At 31.5% G+C, this 7167-nt stretch overlaps 1 pseudogene; it reads right to left on the reverse strand.

Annotated features, from left to right (window-relative positions):
• Window positions 1–697: 697 nt before the first annotated feature.
• Window positions 698–6151, reverse strand: LOC100782010 (uncharacterized; annotated as a pseudogene).
• Between the last annotated feature and the right edge of the window lie 1016 nt (window positions 6152–7167).

The following is a 7167-nucleotide window of genomic DNA, read 5'->3' on the forward strand; positions in this document are numbered from 1 at the left end:
TTTTCTTGAAAAACAAAGTTATCATGTAAAACATAACTTTATAAGATATATAACAAATCTCACTAAATCCTTTCAGATGATGAGAATAAACTTTGCAAAACAAAAAGGTTTTCAAACAAAAACAATTCAAATCCTAGGTCAATTTAGAGATAAGAAGAACTAGAAAAAAGATAAACATTGAATTTATATTAGTTCATCTTCACCACTAAGACTACATTTAGTTCTTTTCAAACTGTCAAGTTTCACTAACTTTTCAAAGTTATAAGTACTATGTCATTATCACTTATGCCTCTACAATTCAAGCTTGATACAACTCAATATTTTTTGTCCTATGAAATCATTATTGGTTGTTCACAAATCACAAAATTTGTTGTTTGATTTACAATGATTAACTCTTAATCATTTTACAGATAGATACACAATCTTAGCACTTAGTATTTTCTCTCACGGTGTTCTAAGTGTTTTGACAATTTTTTAAAACTTTACAAGAATATACAAGAGCTTTTTATAGAAAGAATTTGAATGTTTACGCGTAAATTCATAACCCATTTCTTTAAAGTTTTTGGTATTTATAGGCCTTCATCTTCAAGTATATGTTGTCTCTAAATGGATAAATCTCTTCACTTAAGATTGTGTCTGATGTTTGTGATCGTTGTTTGCATTACATGCACGTTCTTCTTCATGTAGAAAAACCACTCTAATTGGCTTTCATGCTGAATACATCAACAGAAAATGGCTTTTTGGTGGTAAGGGAAAAACCTACCCCATACATGTCAAGCAGCATGTTAAAGCGTTCTTGCCGGTGTTGGAAATTTTGGCCATTAAAGACCTTGATCTTAGACACGTCCGGGAGTGGCTTGGAAAAGGTAGCATTCAGCACTGATGGGGTTTGCATTAGAGTGGTGGTATCAACATTCATATCTTCAGCCATGCTAAGTCCTTTAGATTGTTGGAAACAATGTTGAAGATCATGAACAATGTTTTCCTAAGGTGTGTATGAGCATTGCTCTAAAGAACGTATTTGTGGTATCCCACGATACAATAGGAACTTCTCAGACGTGTTGATGCTATATAAATGAGCAAGGGCAAAAATTTGAACCCAGAAACATAGAAGAGAAATGAAAAGGAAGAGAAGAGTGATTTTCCTCGGTGTGAAAAATTGAACATGAGAGACTCATATTTATAGGATAGAAGGTGGCCATATGACCGTTTGAATAATTAACATTAATAAAGATGATTTCCAGGTAAGCTTTTGAATTTCAAAATAATTTCTCAAAAAGAATTTAAATAAATAAAATGTAAAAGATTGCACAACCTATTCTAGCACCATCCAACCGCACCATGATATGGTGGTTCATTTGGTGTCACTGCTTATAGTGAGCTTGCTTGTAGAGTAGATGACCCGAAACAACCCACCCACATTTATCTCAGTCAATTCTAATTGAACCTGCCTACACCCAAACACTGAGCGGATGGTTACGTACCATGTATTTTCTTGGTCGATTTGCTGCGGATTGGGTGTTTTGAACTCAAACCCAGTCATTGCTCACCCCTAGTTGGTTATCAACTATATATAGACTCATTTGTATATCAGAATTATAACGACTAAAATTTGCACTCAAATTTATAAAACACACACACACATAGAGGAGGTGCCGATGTAGCTTTGATACTATTACACCAATTTTATAACTTGATATAGAATGCGATTTTATTGATCTTTGTGTCAAATTTTGTCAAAATTGAACAACAAGAAGGTAATCATATGATCCACATTTTAGTATATTTTGAAATGTTTATATTATGTTGATTTTAATTTATATGAAAGAGATAACAAATGATTTTAGATTAATATGAAGTTTTGCATATGTGATTTATATGAAAGGAACTTTTAATCCAATAATGAGTTTTAAGAAAACATTATTTAGTTGAAAGTTATAAAATAATAATGTAACAATTATCAAAGTTACCCTGATATAATTTAATCCATCCTCTCATATATATATATATATATATATATATATATATATATATATATATATATATATATATATATCATATTATTGATATAGAATATATATTGACTATATTGATATTTAAAGTTTGTTGTAAGATTTGGTTAGTCACTATAGTGGAGTCCTTTCTTTCTTATTCCACCCATTGCTATTTTTTTTTGTTTGGTATTCATTACTATCTTAGGTATTGATATTTTGTAAACTTTTATATTAAAGTAAAAAAAATTGTGCTCAATTAGTTAGTGAATAAAAAACAATAAGTTTTACTTTTTAAGTTGGGTAAATGATTTTATTAAATTCTCATAAAAAGAGACTTTGTCTACTTTAATCATTTCTCTGTTTGAAAAGTACAATCTTCAATTATGTGTTGGCATCACTTTTGATACACAATGGAAATAATTTTTTTAATCAATACTTATTTTTTATGTTTGATAATATTCTTGAAACTACCATGTATCCACTATCCAAGGATCCAAAGGATATTATTAGGAATTTGTGGTAATGGTCAATAAATCCATCGTGGCATAAAGAACAAGGTAGGAAATTGAACTATTTATGCTCTTTACTAATTCGTTTCACCCACATGTGATTAATCTTATCGTCATGAATCAAAACCTAAGCTCTCATCTCATGGTTCCAATGCGTAAGTTCCACTCTCAGTTCATCCCAAAGTGTCTAACATCATGCAAACATTGATCAAAATAGAAGAGAACCTCGAATAAATAGATTATCATAAACAATAGTCAAGGGATAAGCCCTAATCCTAAAGAAAAATAAGAAAACACCTAAAGCTAGAGAGCAAAACCAAGAGATAAGATAAGAACATCCAAACTGAGGAAGAGAAAGAAAGATGAATCGTCTTTAATCCTGATCCGTGTGACGTCACTCCTCCTTAGGGTCTCCCCCAGTAGAAAACTTACCAAAACAAACTCTAAAAAGTCTATTTAAACCTAAAATAGATCCTAGGCCATTACAATTAAAACACAAAAATAAACAAATGTGAAACTAAGTGTTGTAGCATGTGTCGCTTGCATAACCAAACTCACATTCAGCACGTGAGATTCTTGACTTGGTGTCTTCACAAAAGTTGTAGATAATTTCATCCTTGAAATATTGGCACCAATCTCATGTTGCTTTGATGTCTAGAACTCAATATATCCTCAAGTCACTACACATACATATATCTTCTAGTTTTGAATTTTGTCACTTTTCTTCATTTATCTTCCAACATAGTTGCTTATGGTCCTTCCTTTACTTGATCCAAGATTAAACATTGTTTCAAATTCTCTTCCTCTATATTAGTCACTCCAATTGTAGAACCTCAAACATTCATGAACATGTCCTCAAGTAATTCACCTTTATAACGACCAAAACACAAAACAAACCTCAAAAAGTCTTAGGTGGTGAAAATTAAAGAAAATAAGCATGCAACTAGGCCTAATTAACACATGAATGCAAACTTACATGAATAAATATGCTAAGCATGAAATAAAATGCAATGCATCACTATGTTAGGAAGCAAGCTAATACAATAACTTATACTCTTGCAAGAGCTTGTGTTGGTTATGCCACTTTCTAGTCCTTTGACTTTGTGATGCCTTGTGTTTCTAAACATATTGCTTTTGATATAATATAAGTCTTTTTGCTTAAAAAAAATCTCCTATCTATTAAATCAATATTCGTTTATGTATTTTTTAACATATTTATAATCAATGGCGGATCCATGTGTTAAGATTGCCCCCACAATAATTATTTTCTTATTTGTACATGTATAATAAATTATTTTTCCCATAAAAAATAGGTATTGTCCCCATAATATTTTTTAAATGTATGTAAATATAATAAATGAAAAACAAAAAATTAATTGATACTAATTTTACTACTCTATCCTTTTAATTTGTAGGTTTAATTGTTATATATTTTAGTCCTCTAATTTATTTTTTAGATTTAATTTGGTCATCTTATTTTTATAAAGTTCAATTTGATCTCCTTAATTTATTTATTATGTTCAATTGAGTCTTTTTTATTTAAAAAAAAATTCAATTAGGTTCTTTATTTTTTAAAATAGGTTCAATCTGATCTTATTTTTCTTTTGTCTCCTCTAAATATTTTTAAAAAATGAGACCAAAATTTATTTTAAATGGGACCAAATTATACCATTTAAAAAAATGAACCCATGTAGTCCATTTAGCAACATATACTAAATTTGGTTTTCGAATTGAGAATCATAACTAACCTAAAAGACTAAAGCTAATAGAAATATCTTGATATCCACTAAAAAAAACCAAAGATCCGAGAACGGAGTGAGAGAGGGGGCAGGCAGGACCTGAGTCCTCCCCTATTAAGTATAAAGTGGAGTATGAGTTACGTAAAATACTCTTTCATGGAATAACTAGGAGTGGTGCTGACTCAAAACCATAGGTGCTAAGAGCATCTCCAATGCAAGAAACTCATGGGTTTCTTAACCATCTCTTTATGGTCCCTATATCATTTTTTGTGGTCCCCACAATGTCATGTCATTCATAAGAAACTTATATAGAATTTTACTCCAATGTAAAAAACCGCAAGAAATCCAAACATTTAAATCATTTTATTATAATTTAATTATTATTTCAATAAAATAATTAATTCATTTTTCAATTTTTATGTATACAAATATTAAATATGAATAAATGAAAAAAATATTAAATATAAATTAAAAATAAAAAATTACATAATATTTAAAGGAAATGTGTAACAATAAAAAATACATTTTTACATAATAAATATTTAAATACAATGACATTGAAATAAAAAACATAATTATGAAAAACAAAAAATATTACATTAAATTAATTCTTATTTTCATTTCCAAAACATTTCCAAATATACTCAACTAAATCTGCTTGAAGTTGGCAGTGTTTTTGTTTGTCATGAAGTTGTGCTCTCCTCTAAAGGTATGTTGATATGATACTAGGATGAGCACCTAAAGATACTTCAAATGTTGAAGTGCTATTACCTACACTATCGTAATCAATATTATTTTGATATGTGTCACATTCGTCCTCAACAATCATGTTATGCAATATGATGCATGCATAGATGATATTCTTCATTTTACCATCATCCCAAAAACGTGACGGACCACGTATAATTGCGAATCGAGATTGGAGCACTCCAAACGCTCGTTCTACATCCTTTCTTGCCGATTCTAGTCGTTGTGCAAATAATTTTCGTTTTTCTCCTTGTGGCATTGAGATGGTCTTCACAAATGTGACAAAGTCTGGATAAATGTCATCTGCTAAAAAGTATCCCATATTTTATTGGGTTTTATTCACCATGAATTTCACTGCGGGCGCACGTCCTAACAAAACTTCATCAAACACATTAGATCCATTTAACACAGTAATGTCATTATTTGAACTGGCGGTTCCAAAAAATGCATGTCAAATCCATAAATCTTGTGATGCCATGGCTTCAAGAATGATTGTTGGGTTGCGATGATCACCTCGACAAAATTGACCTTTCCAAGCAACTGGACAATTTTTCCATTCCCAGTGCATACAATCAATGGAACCTAACATACCTGGAAATCCACGTTCCGCTCCCATTTGTAGTAGGCGTTCGATGTCTTCATTATTTGGTCTCCTCAAGTATTCATTCCCAAATATGGTGCAGATGCCTAATACAAATCACTTCAAGCATTCCACTACAGTGGTTTCACCAATTCGAACATATTCATCGACACTGTTAGCAGGTGATCCATAAGCCAATATACGAATAGCAGTTGTGCACTTCTGCAATGGAGATAAGCCTTTTCGACGTAGTGCATCGACCCTCATTTGAAAGTATTCGTCATGGTTGCTGCGTGCATTTACAATTCGGAGAAACACATGCCTTTGCATACGAAACCTTCTTCGGAATTGAATCTCTGTGTACACAGGATTTTCTGAAAAATAGTCATTGAACAATCAATGATGACCTTCTTCATGATTATGATGTACCACTCTCCTTCTTTGGCTACGGCTAGTGGTGTTGCCATGTAGTTGTTGTTGGCTCTCAAGTATCAACCTAATGATTTCTTCATCGCTGTTATCTTCCAATTCCTTATCTATCATTTGATCTAAAACTTCATCTAAATCGATGGTTGGATCCATTATATGGTAACCAAAGTGTTTGAAATAAGAGAGAAATATTGTATGAGAATATGTCAAAATAATGAAACATTGAACATTTATATAGCTTCATTAATAACGGCTAGTTTTTCAACGGCTAGTTTTCAACGGCTAGTTTTTCAACGGCTAGTTTGCAACGACCAATTTTATAACAACTATTTTCATAACAACTAGTTTTACAACATTAAATTCTGAATTTAAGACACAACAAATACCTACATTACTAAAATTAAATATCAAACACAACATTAGCATAAGAACTAAAAATTTAATATCCTAGTTTTTTCCTAATATGGTCACAATACTTTTCATGGTCTTTGCGTTGTTGTTCAGACATGTTGGAAATATCCTTCATGAGGATTTCATACTCCATACGTCGTTCCTGTTCTTGAAGACGCTTTTCCTGTGCCTCCTATAATTGAATAAGTTTTGATGTGTTCATATTTTTGTTCTTCATTACACTTTCTATGCTAGATAAATTGAGAGTGTTATGACATTCTTTTCCTTTGCTTTTCCTTTTTGCTGCTTTTTGTCCAATTGGGCGAGACATTGGTGATGGCCTATCATATTCTTCGACTTCAATGGGTGTCTCTGGGTTAGAAGACGATGAGTAATTTCCAGAAGTAGAAACCTTTGTTCTTTTTTAACACTTTGACATAAATTCTGCATCAAATTTTGATTGATCTTTCAACAACAACCAAGCATGCTCAACCTCAAATTTTTTACCTGTATCTTGTGAGTAAATCATATGAGCATCAGCCAAAACATCCTTCTCTGAACTTCCACTTCTCCTAGGTTTATCTGCTTGTTTGTAGCACCCATTAAACTTTTGAACTAGAGGATGGATCTTGTTCCACCGAGATTTTAATTGAGTCCAGCTTCTTTCACAAAATTGTCCGCTTTGACGCATATCGTCATTGTTGTATGCATTTTTTATCCTTGCCCAATATTGCTTTGATGTTTGGTCGACTCCTATAATTGAATCCTTTGATACATTC

Source organism: Glycine max, chromosome 17, assembly GCF_000004515.6.
Source record: "Glycine max cultivar Williams 82 chromosome 17, Glycine_max_v4.0, whole genome shotgun sequence".
NCBI classification, from domain to species: domain Eukaryota; kingdom Viridiplantae; phylum Streptophyta; class Magnoliopsida; order Fabales; family Fabaceae; genus Glycine; species Glycine max.